Source organism: Triticum dicoccoides, chromosome 5A (genome assembly GCF_002162155.2).
Source record: "Triticum dicoccoides isolate Atlit2015 ecotype Zavitan chromosome 5A, WEW_v2.0, whole genome shotgun sequence".
Classification (NCBI taxonomy): Eukaryota; Viridiplantae; Streptophyta; class Magnoliopsida; order Poales; family Poaceae; genus Triticum; species Triticum dicoccoides.
In genome coordinates this window covers 116,726,821-116,739,273 of record NC_041388.1, presented here as the reverse complement: position 1 = coordinate 116,739,273, position 12,453 = coordinate 116,726,821, and positions in this window count along the sequence as shown.

The window sequence follows — 12,453 nt, the reverse complement described above, 5'->3', positions numbered from 1 at the left end:
CAAAATAAGCACTGAAATTTTCTTGTTTGACAATAAAATTATCAAACTCATCAAAGCATTGCCTAGCAGACTTATAGTGGGGGATATCACCTTCATCAAATCTATAGAGAGAATTTACCTTTACTACCTGTGTCGGGATATCGGGATCAGGAGGTTCTTCAATAAATAAATGATTAAGATCATATGTTTCTTTGACAGGCGGTAGATTAAGACCATGTATTTTTTCAATAGGAGGTAAATTATTAACATCTTCAGCTTTAATACCTTTTTCTTTCATAGATTTCTATGCCTCTTGCATATCTTCGGGACTGAGGAATAGAACACCTCTCTTCTTCGGAGTTGGTTTAGGTATAGGCTCAGTAATTGGAGCAGGAGCTGGCTCAGGAGGTGCCCAATTATTTTCATTTGTCAACATATTATTCAATAGAATTTCAGCTTCATCCGGTGTTCTTTCCCTGAAAAGAGAAGCAGCACAACTATCCAGGTAATCTTTGGAAGCATCGGTTAGTCCATTATAAAAGATATCAAGTATTTCAGGTTTCTTAAGAGGATGATCAGGCAAAGCATTAAGTAACTTGAGAAGCCTCCCCCAAGCTTGTGGGAGACTCTCTTCTTTAATTTGCACGAAGTTGTATATTTCCCTCAAAGCAGCTTGTTTCTTATGAGCAGGGAAATATTTAGCAGAGAAGTAATAAATCATATCCTGGGAACGGAAATATTTTAGCATCACCCTTAAACGAGAACGGAAATATTTTGAGTATATAAAAGTAACGCGATCTCTCATCATTAGTGAACAGGGCAGCTATATCATTTAACTTAGTAAGATGTGCCACAACAGTTTCAGATTCATAGCCATAAAAAGGATCAGATTCAACCAAAGTAATTATATCTGGATCCACAGAAAATTCATAATCCTTATCAGGAACACAGATAGGTCAAGTAGCAAAAGCAAGGCCGGGTTTCATTTTATCTCTAAGTGATTCTTTGTTCCATTTAACTAATAACCTCTTGAGCTCATATCTATCCTTGCAAGCTAAAATAGCTAAAGAAGAATCTTTATCAAAAACATAGCCCTCAGGAATAACAGGCATATTTTCATCATCACTTTCATCATCGTATTTAGATTCAACAATTTCTTTATCTCTAGCCCTAGCAATTTGTTCATCAAGAAATTTACTAAGGGGCACAGTAGTATCAGGCATAGAAGCAGCTTCATCATAAGTATCATGCATAGCAGAAGTGGCATCATCAATAACATGCGACATATCGGAACGAATAGCAAAATCAGGTTTAGGTGTCGCTAGCTTACTCATAACAGAAGGTGAATCAAGTGCAAGGCTAGATGGCAGTTCCTTACCTCCCCTCGTAGTTGAGGGATAAATTGTTGTCTTAGCGTCTTTCAAGTTCTTCATAGTGTCCAGCAGATATAAATCCCAAGTGACTCAAAGAATAGAGCTATGCTCCTCGGCAATGGCGCCAGAAATTAGTCTTGATAACCCACAAGTATAGGGGATCGGAACAGCTTTCGAGGGTAGAGTATTCAACCCAAATTTATTGTTCGACACAAGGGGAGCCAAAGAATATTCTCAAGTATTAGCAGCTGAGTTCTCAATTCAACCATACGTGGAAACTTAGTATCTGCAGCAAAGTGTTTAGTAGCACAGTAATATGAGGTGGTAACGGCAACAAAAGTAAAGACAGTAAAAGTAATGTTTTTGTATTTTTGAAGTGATTGTAACAGTAGCAGCGGGAAAGCAAATAAGCGAGAACCAGTATATGGAAAACTCGTAGGCACCGGATTAGTGATGGATAATTATGCTGGATGTGGTTCATCATGTAACAGCCATAACATAGGGTGACACAGAACTAGCTCCAATTCATCAATGTAATGTAGGCATGTATTACGTATATAGTCATACGTGCTTATGGAAAAGAACTTGCATGACATCTTTTGTCTTACCCTCCTGTGGCAGCGGGGTCCTATTGGAAACTAAGGGATATTAAGGCCTCCTTTTAATAGAGAACCGGAACAAAGCATTAGCACATAGTGAATACATGAACTCCTCAAACTATGGTCATCACCGGGAGTGGTCCTGATTATTGTCACTTCGGGGTTGTCGGATCATAACACATAGTAGGTGACTATAGAATTGCAAGATAGGATCAAGAACTCACATATATTCCTGAAAACATAATAGGTTCAGATCTGAAATCATGGCACTCGGGCCCTAGACACAAGCATTAAGCATAGCAAAGCCATAGCAACATCAATCTCAGAACATAGTGGATACTAAGGATCAAACCCTAACAAAACTAACTCGATTACATGATAAATCTCATCCAACCCATCACCGTCCAGCAAGCCTACGATGGAATTACTCATGCACGGCGGTGAGCATCATGAAATTGGTGATGGAGGATGGTTGATGATGACGACGGCAACGAATCCCCCTCTCCGGAGCCCCGAACGGACTCTAGATCAGCCCTCCCGAGAGGTTTTAGGGCTTGGCGGCGGCTCTCTATCGTAAAACGTGATGATTTCTTCTCTCTGATTTTTTTCTCTCTGAAAGCAGATATATAGAGTTGGAGTTGGCGTCGGAGGGCATCTAGGGCGCTCCCTAGGGAGGGGGGCGCGCCCCCCACCCTCATGGACAGGGTGTGGGCCCCCTGGTCTTCATCTTTGGCGAGGATTTTTTATTGTTTTTTCTAAGATGTTCCGTGGAGTTTCAGGTCATTCCGAGAATATTTGTTTTCTGCACATAAAACAACATCATGGCAATTCTGCTGAAAACGGCGTCAGACCGGGTTTGTTCCATTCAAATCATACAAGTTAGAGTCCAAAACAAGAGCAAAAGTGTTTGGAAAAGTAGATACGACAGAGACGTATCAGCCATGCAATGGGCCACCGCATGAATTGGTACGATGGAACCACGATGAGATTGAATAAGATAGCACGAACCTTGCACATGGCGGTCAAAGGCGGACCATGCTGTCTGCGGCCAATTTGTTGCCGTACGAGTAGGAAGACGATGTGCTCCTTTCTAACCGCATCTTCGCGGTGACAAACCAGGGGACTTATTTTGTATGGGACACATCCTACGATATACTCCCTCTCTCCCAGTTTATTTGTTTTGAATCTTTTTGTTTTATAAGTTTCAAATTCAAATTTAGAGCTCCCCATCACATGTTGAGATTACAATGTCCATTAAATCGTTGCGTGCATGTATAGTAAAGAAACACATCTCGAGTTTGGCATGAGTTCGTGCTGCGGGAGCACCACAAGCCCTGGCGTAGGAGTTACATTTCCCTCTCAGGGCTATCGGGACTAAGATTCAGCGCCTTACTACACCTACCTTTGAGTCAATAACATGTGGACCCGATAGGTGACTGGTCCACATGTAATGCTCCCGTAGGCAGAGGGGTAGTGGGGCCAAGAGGGGTGAGCCGCAGGTCGGGACGTGTGGTTTCATTGGTTTGAGAGGCGTCGTGGGAATCGCTGGTGGCTGTGGTAGAAACTTGATGCTCGCCGCATTTTAGTTGGCCCACGTGTCATGCACACAAAGGCAGACGGGCGGTGCGGACGAGAGGGGTGAGGCGCACGTCGGGGGCGTGGTGTCGTGGGTTGGAGAGGCGTCGTGGGAATCGCTGGATGAAACATGATGATCGCCGTAGTTGAACTTCCATGGACAAGTTGTCATGTCTACGGACACATGCACTGCATACCGATCACTGGAAGGAGTAGCAGGGAAAGCTATATATGCGGATAAATAGTTTCTTATAGTCAAGCGGACCCACGCTACTACTCTGCTCCAAAGACATGCACACCATCGAAATACTCCATGTATATCAATATACACCGAGAGGGAATAATTTTTTTTACAAGAGAGCAAATAGTTCATCCATCCATAATGCCCTCCTGCTGGTGCAACCTTTTCTTCTTCTTCTTCTTCTTCTTCTTCTTCTTCTTCTTCTTCTTCTTCTTCTTCTTCTTATTCTTCTTCTGCTTCTTCTTCTTCTTCTTCTTCTTCTTCTTCTTGTTCTCATTCTTTGTGGGAGACGGCTTCGCAACAAGCTCTTTGGACCTTGCAGCTATCTCGAAACTCACACGGGCATCGAGGGCGGCATATTTTATCCGCTCCTACGTCAAGGAATAATTCTCCCATCCAGATGACCTTAATGCCACCGTCTCGTCACCCTTCTGAAGATTTGTACCGAGCACAAAATTTGCTACATCGAATAGTGATGGTGTCTATTTATCACAATCTTCTACATGAATTTTGATTCTAGTTTGTAGGTCAGTGATGCTTTTCAAATCAAGCTTGTACGGCTCCAGCTTCTGTTTGTCCCCTTCGATGGCTGTCCCACAGAAGTATACGTCCTCCCGAGACAAGAAATCGTGAAGCTCACGTGGTATGGAGGGCGAGTGTATGATGTGGTACACCAAAACATCATCTTCGAGGCATAGCTGAAGGACGGCGGCGCGCTAGATCTTCCCAAGGGCACGCTCCTTGTACTCTGCGTCGAGACCGATGACCCTCGTCTCTACCTTTTCGAGGGAGTTGGATACATTGTTGATCCACTGCCGAACAACCCTTGGGTGGACGGTGACGGTGGCAACTATGCACATCGAGCCTTCGACGAAGACATGTTGGACGCTAAATACCTGCATCTCGATCTCTTTCGCCATTTGGAACCGCTGGAACGGAGGGCTATGGTTTGGAGAAATAGGATTATATGGCTAGTCTAACTGAAGTAGTAGATGATTATTTAAAGAGGTTAAAACAATGTGAACGTAGTGGGGTTTGGATGCAAATGAAGACGAAGGGGAGGTGAAGAAGCCGAGGAGAATCGGTTCCCGATTGAGAAGTAAATGGGAGAAGTGGCGTGCAGGCAGTTGATTAGACAGCTAGGTAGACTAAACAAAAAGGCTATGTGGGTAGACTGATGAGTCGTACCTGTTCGTGTATGTGCCCATCCTTCCTGATAGGTGGGACCTATGCAAACAGATAAAAAAATGTGTCGTAGTTTTTTTTGAGCGCGTGAGTGGGAGAAACAACATTCTCTGGTTAAGGAATACTCCCTCCATTTAGGTGAGTATAAGTCACCTTATGAAAATTAGGTTTTCCCAAAACCTTTAGCGTGGAGCATTAACTTCCTGCTCGATCCCCTCCCAGCCTCGTTAGCTAGCGTTCTCTTCCTCTGCTGCCGCGTTCTACCTTTCCATTTTTCCTCTTCTCAAGTGTGGAACGATCTGCATGCCGTCCTTGATGCACCAGAACGACCACTCCATGCATCGCGGGAGGGTGTTGATTGGGCATGCACGAGAATTTGGTTCTGCTCGCAATATGGATGATACCTGAACGATGATGTGAACAGGCATGCTAGCACGAGAGACCTATTTCCGCTATACAATACTGGAGTACTCATGTACCTACTAGTAGTAGTAGTAGTAGTACAACTGTGGTACACTTGATGGTCAAAATACTATTCATCCGGTCCTCACAGTGAAGTAACAACACCCTGCGCCTGACACTAGTCCAGGCGGCGTGTTCGGGTTACCAAAGTCAGCCTCACCCTGTGCACAGTGCAGTCTGTCACCACTGTTGTACAACACATTGGCGCCTCGCCTCATCTCCCTCTCCGCTCCCATAGCACCACTCCATCTCCATCTCCTTCTCCGTCTCCATCTCACTGTGCCCCCGTGTACCATCGCCTCACTCGCCTCCCCCAGTACCACTATTCCCTCGCTAGCCGCTCCAGCACCGACATCCTTCTCCCCCGTAAATCAAGCCCCCTTCCAAACTCCACCATGGCCGAACGCGAACCGTGCAGCATCCATATGAGCCACGATTGGAGCAATCTCCTAGTGACATCCTCGACCTCTGTTGTTCGTGTATGGATATGTTGAGCGCCCTGCGGCTGGCTGCATGCTCGAGGGACATGCACACGGCCATCATCGAAGCGAGGCCTAAGATTTTCAAGACACCCTGCTTGCTGCTATATGGTCTTGCGAGATTGGCTCACCATGATACGGAGGCGTGCATGATGCCCCTCGACTTCAATCCGATCTCCATTAGCCGAAACTTCTTTGCAGGTATGTAGTGGGTCACCGTACATCATTTCCCTCGACATCGGTCCGATCACCATCGCCCGAAACTTCTTGGCAGGTATGTACTGGGTCGGCATGAACTCCCACTGGATGGCTGCCTTCAGAGAAGACGGTAAAAAGATGGTTCTCATGAACTTCTAGACCTCCCATGAGATTATCCTTCCTCCGTTGGATTATATAGAGTATTACCATCGTGGTCCAAGTCATCTAGATTACTAAGTCAGTTGGACGGACCTTGTTTTGCAGAAGATTGTAATCTGCCAAGTGCCCACACGACATGCGAATTACGCAGACTTCAAGCTAATTGCGTTGTTTAACCGCGGACTCGCCTATCTTTACGCCGGTGCCTTCTTTAGTTGGAGACAACTCGGCTCGCAGTGGATCATAGTCAAAGCTGATACACACTTCTGTGATGCTATTGAACACAATGGCATCATCTACGCAATCGACAAAGCAGATGCCACCATGTATTGCTGGGACGGCACGTGTAAGTTGTTTCCTCTCATGTTAATGATGACGCCATGACACTGTTTGAACTTTTTGTGATGATTGGCATATCTCTGTTTGAGCAGAATTTGAGTAGAACTATGGCAATGTATTAAAGACGCCATAAATCAGCTATATTTGGAATGAGTTAATTCATGCAATTGTGACCATGTCATTACAGCCAATTTGTACCCTGAATAATCAAACAGTTAGGAATATATGGATATTATCCTTATTTTATAGTAATCTATATACTACTATTAAATATGAGTGTGTACCAATGGCCATGTTAGTTTCCTCATTTTCATGATGTAGAAACATGCACCACATTGTTGGTTTCATCTAACCATACATTAGGGAAGTAAATGTGCATATGGAGAACTCTATATTTGGAAGTAGTGAAATCCTGCAAAGCTTACCATGTGTACATACCTATATTCGCCCTTCAGCAATCAATGGCTAGAATAATATCCTCACAAAAATTTTGCCCACAGAGCACGAGTATATAACAATGCATGGTCTGTTAGTTACCTTGAAGAATTTGTTTGTGAGGACAGAACATGATTACATAACATGCATGACATGGTAGTTTCCTGTGAAGAATCGATTGCGAGATAACATGAGTATAACCATGCATGGCACTTCTATATTTTCGAACCCAGTATACCTTTCCCTGTATTTTCCTCTTAGTTCCAACATGGACATATCAATGTTGTTTCTTGCATTATCCTACTCATACTCTGAACAATGCTGATCTTACATTAACAATGCCTGTCCTTTTTGATATGATGCAGTGTCCCTACAGTTACTGCCCTTTGTAATCACACCACCTTTGCCAAAAAAAGGGAAGCACAACTGGTTCCTCGCTCGATCAGACGACAACAAAATACTGATGATCATTCGGACACATGAGCCGGAAAAGTTATATTGCAAAAACCCCACTGTATACAAGCACCATGTAATACGTGAGTATCCGGACAATGGCAGTTACATTTATGAGCAGGATACTAGCTTGTTGGGGCCATTAGAATTTTTTAGTTGGAGGCGGGTAAACAGCCTTGGTTCACACTCTCTGTTTCTCGGACTCAATTATCCGATTAACCAGGAGATCACTGTTGGCAAGGACCTTGATGGCAGAGAGGCTCTGTTTGCTATGGAAAACTGTGTCTACACGGCGAGCCCTAGGAGTTCACGAGCAAACTTCCCTGATTGTCAACGATACAGCCTGCAGCCAAAAGAAGGTGAGAATGACAAAGGCATCCGGATTAACTTTGATCCTTGGATGTCTCAATTACGACAGGCAGTGATGTGGTTCGAGCCTTTAGGTTGATAGGTAATTGGGCTGTTGCATCGAAAGTGTGGAGTACTGGTGTCTCCGGATCACTGGTCGCTGAAGCGGGGCTGCAAATTATGATGGTGTTGGATCATCTCTTCGAATGACTTTGTTCTCTTTGCTGCTGGTTCTGGATGGGTAGTTCTTTCTTTTGTTATGCATATTCCTTGTCATTTGGTCATCCTCGTTTATGTCACTCTTACTATGTAATAGTTGCTTCTGTTTAGAATGTCATTCTCGTCTGGATCACGAGAGTCTGAGCTATGCAGATGGGTGCATTTTGGTGGTGTAGCAAGACTTCTTATGAACTATCATGTCTTGCTGTTTATGTCAGTAGTAGTCACTAGTCAGTGTTTGAATGTTGTATATATCGTTGTTTCGAACTGTTTATTGTCTCGAACTACTGGTGGGCTAAATGAGGGCATCACCATTCTCCAGTGTTCAGAGTATATCTCCTTTTTTCAAGTTATATAATTTGAGCTCAGTGTCTTTTCGATGATGTACACTTGTTTGGGCCAGTGAGGTGTCGTTGAATATGGGCCGAGTAGTAACGCAATGCCAAACAGGTCAATTATGACTCTCAGGCCGGGCTCTCAAAAGATCCTGAAAAAAAAGGCTAGGCTCTCCAAAAAAGAAAGAATAAGGACTCTTAGGCCGACATGTGGGCGCCACCGGTGTTTTTGTGCTTTGCGCGCCGAGAGCATATTGGCGCGTGCTCGAAATTCATGCTACATTTTCATCTCCAGTCTCCCGCCCCTCCCCCACCTCCGGAATCTCGATTCCTACTCGAGTTCCCCCAAAATCCCCCTCCTGTACTCCTTGTACTCAAGCGCACTATCATCTCGCCGGAGATCCTGAGGTCTGTCATGCCTTCGGTTGCTGCATGCTATCGCTCAACAGTGGCATGGCGGCGCTTGACGACCAATTTACCGGCAAAGTGCTGATGGTAACCATCAACGGAGACCGGCCTCCTGTCTCGACGGACGACCTTGTCAAAGCTCTTGGCATTGCACACGGCATCCAAATAAGTGACTTGCTCGTCGAAGTCTGTCCGCCACCGGCTGATTTCTTCGTCAGGTTCCGCACAACTTTCGACTGCAGTCGTGTGTTCGAATCTTCCCGGCGTTTATTCTGCGATGGCGCGCTGGTGAGCTTTGATCGGTGGCACCCAGGATGGGGCTCGGTGCCCTCTGAGCTTGAGTTTTTAACAAAGCTTACCTTCCACGGCATGCCTCGACGTGCTTGGAACAGCGAGTCCATGAACGAGCTTATCAACAACCTTGGAGGTGAGCTCGTAAGTATGTTTGTTCCCTAGACAGTTGGGCTCTGACGGTTATGGCATGGATGAAGAAGCCGTCCACCATACCGAAGGTGATTGGTGTTGAGATACCAGTGCAGGAACTAGGATAGTACTATTCGTCGCCACCAAGGCCGCCGCGGACCACGTTAGGGATGTACCTGTATCGAGTGTTCGTGCATGTCGAAGAAGTGGTCAATCCATCAATCGAAGTCCTTCCGCCACCGCTGGTGCTAGGGTCCGTCGACGACGTCCATTACAGGAGTCAACGTCAGACTTTCCCCGTGTTGCTCGGAACGATGGATGGCACAGGGCCTACTCCATCGCGCGGCGGAGGCCACTGCTTCTTTGGGAGAAGAGGCAGGGATAGCTGCCTGGATGTGCTCTAATTTGAGGTAACAACTGAATCTAGTCAGATACTAGTTAAACCCGAGCTATGTGAAGCACTGATATGCCAGTACATTTGATTGTGACATGTTCTAATTTTGTACCTGAACTTTTTTTAGAAAGGGTTGTACGTCAACTTAATATGCTAGCAGAACTTATTGTGTTGTCTGACTATTTTCTTTGCACAACATTCAAGATATTTCCCCGTCATTGATAAAGACGATGAACTGTTATGGACGACTTCGTTGGTTTCAATATAGCCCTTCCCGTAGTGATCCACTGCTTCCATCATGATTGTGCGGCCTGCGTGAAATTTTTGTATGCAAGTTCAGTGTGCTATGATGTTCTATATGATTGTGTCAAGTATATAAGTTTTTACTGAGCATCAGCAATGCATATGGCTGAAAGATGTATTTACGAGCATCGACCGATGGGTCTCTCTCTATCTCTCTCTCTCACACACACACACATCCACACACACACGCACACGCACAAGTGGGACCCATTGAATTATTTATTTGCTCGTGACAACTTTTAATTAGGTTCCACTGTAATCTAACTTTTTTCTTAAGTTATTAATTGAGCTCAGTGACTTCAAAAAGTTGTACAGAAGCCTTGTTTGGGCCTTTCCAGCGTCGCTGAATGTGGGCTGAGTAACCATGTTAGGTTGTACTGTACTACACAGGCCTTTTTTTCAACATCAGCAATGCAACTGGGCCGACAGTTGTACACAATATCTGGGTCAACTTGTTATTCTCCGCCCCGCTGGGCTGCAAACTTTCCTAGGAGGTATGCATTGGGCTTAACAAGAAAATGGACTTTAAGAAATAATAAATGGGATGTAATTATAATAACTAGACAGTTACTATGCACCAAACACGTAATTAGTTTGAAAAATATATTATTTTTGGAATTTGAAAATTTGAATTTCATTACTTGTTGCGCACGCAATATTTCGTTGGACTTTAACGTAATACAACTTTATTTTGAAATTATATTTAACCTAACTAGAAATTTCGGATAAAAATATTTCGGATCCCATCAAAATGTGGGAATTTTTTTTGAATTCTGTTTTGAGTGGTTGTTTGAAATTATAAATCATTGTCCTAGCTAGAAGTTGGGCTGTACTTTTAAGAAACTGTAAATGGGTTGTAGTAAATTCCATTAGAATTAAAAAATGGGATGTGCATTCTTACAAATCGCAAATGGGCTATATGTTCTCTGCCAAATCCGAGTTGTGGGCCTACTAAGTTGACGCGTACCAAGGGCTTTGTCAACTTAGTCAATATAAATGATTCTAGCTGTAGTGATCGTACGATGTCCATCCAACGGCCGTAGTGCTTCTTCAACCTCTGTTCTTCTTGCTCCAGCCGCCCAAAGCAGCGTCAGTCGTGTCGCGTGCTCCTGCCTCCCGTGGCCGGTTGTGATGCCGCGGAGGCCTCACCGCCCCGTACTACTCCCACCGCTGGCCAGGCCATCCCTCTACTCACACACACACCCTGTCATTCTGCGGCGACGACAGCCTCACACTGCAGTCAAACCAGTGAACCCTCGTACTTCTCTCCGCGCGGGCTTCCACTGCTGCGTCTTCCCCGGCTCCGTGTCGTCCCTGGCTCTGCGTCGTCCCCTTCCTAGGCCTCACCGTTGTCCAGACCATCGCCCTGGTGCTCTCGGCGCGGCGTGGTCAACGACCGACTTCCATCGGAAGAGTACTATATGTGGAGAGGCTGACAGCTGGGTCCAGGCAGCTGCAAGGAAGTGCCTCCTTATTACGCGCAAAATAATTATTCCTCCACCTGACAGCAGGGACCCACCGGACGGGCCACCTTATTTCAAGAAAAAAACGTTTCCCCCTGACTGCTGGGACCCACCGGACGGGCCAACATATTTCGCAAAAAAATGTTCCCCCCGCTGTCAGTTCGGACCCACTGGAAGTGCCTCCTTATTACGCATAAAAAAATGAATACTCCCCCTGCTAGCTGGGACCCACAATGGTGGGAGGCTGACTTGTGGGCCTACTAAGTTGACTGGGACGGGGGCCTTTGTCAACTTTAGTCAATATGAATGATTCTAGCTTTAGTGACCGTACGATATCCATCCAACGGCAGTAGTGCTTCTTCGACCACTGATCTTCTTGCTCCAGCCGCCCAAAGCAGCGTCGGTCGTGCCGCATGCTCCTGCCTCTCGTGGCCGGCTGTGCTGCCACGGAGGCCTCACCGCCCCCTACTGTTCCCACCGCTGGCCAGGCCCTACGGCGACGGCAGCTTCACACCGCAGCCGAACCAGTGAACCCTCGTACTCCTCTCCGCGCAGACTTCCACTGTCGCGTCTTCCCCGGCTCCCCGTCGTCCCCTTCCTAGGCCTCGCCGTCGTCCACCGCCCTGGTTCTCTCGGCGCGGCATGGTCAACGATGACCCACAAGTATAGGGGATCTATCATAGTCCTTTGGATAAGTAAGAGTGTTGAACCCAATGAGGAGCAGAAGGAAATGATGAAGGGTTTTCAGCAAGGTATTCTCTGCAAGTACTGAAATAAGTGGTAACAGGTAGTTTTGTGACAAGATAAATTGTAATGAGCAACAAGTAACAAAAGTAAATAAAGTGCAGCAAGGTGGCCCAATCCTTTTTGTAGCAAAGGACAAGCCGGAACAAACTCTTATAATAGGAAAAGCACTCCCGAGGACACATGGGAATATCGTCAAGCTAGTTTTCATCACGTTCATATGATTCGCGTTCGATACTTTGATAATTTGATATGTGGGTGGACCGGTGCTTGGGTGCTGTTCTTACTTGAACAAGCATCCCACTTATGATTAACCTCTATTGCAAGCATCCGCAACTA